This window comes from Penaeus monodon, chromosome 30, assembly GCF_015228065.2.
Source record: "Penaeus monodon isolate SGIC_2016 chromosome 30, NSTDA_Pmon_1, whole genome shotgun sequence".
NCBI classification, from domain to species: domain Eukaryota; kingdom Metazoa; phylum Arthropoda; class Malacostraca; order Decapoda; family Penaeidae; genus Penaeus; species Penaeus monodon.
Window position 1 is genome coordinate 15,082,370 of NC_051415.1, and position 212 is coordinate 15,082,581.

At 33.5% G+C, this 212-nt stretch overlaps 1 protein-coding gene across 2 annotated transcripts in view; it reads right to left on the reverse strand.

Annotated features, from left to right (window-relative positions):
- LOC119592548 (pumilio homolog 2-like) overlaps positions 1–212 on the reverse strand; it is a gene marked incomplete in the record, with an annotated part of 245,467 nt that overhangs the window by 9,912 nt on the left and 235,343 nt on the right.

Below are 212 nucleotides of genomic sequence, written 5' to 3' on the forward strand. Positions count from 1 at the left end.
CATAATAGCTCATCAGTTCTTTTCTTGCTTCTCCATTCACGCAGCAGAATTGTACATCATTCCCTAAGTAATAGTATTTGTTCATTATAAAGTATCAAGTAACATTACAGAAAAAATAACTTAGAAGATCAAATGAGATCACTAAATCTCAGAATCCAACTCCATATTTTGCAACTTTATGCATTTTTATCATTTTACAACCCCCCCCCCCC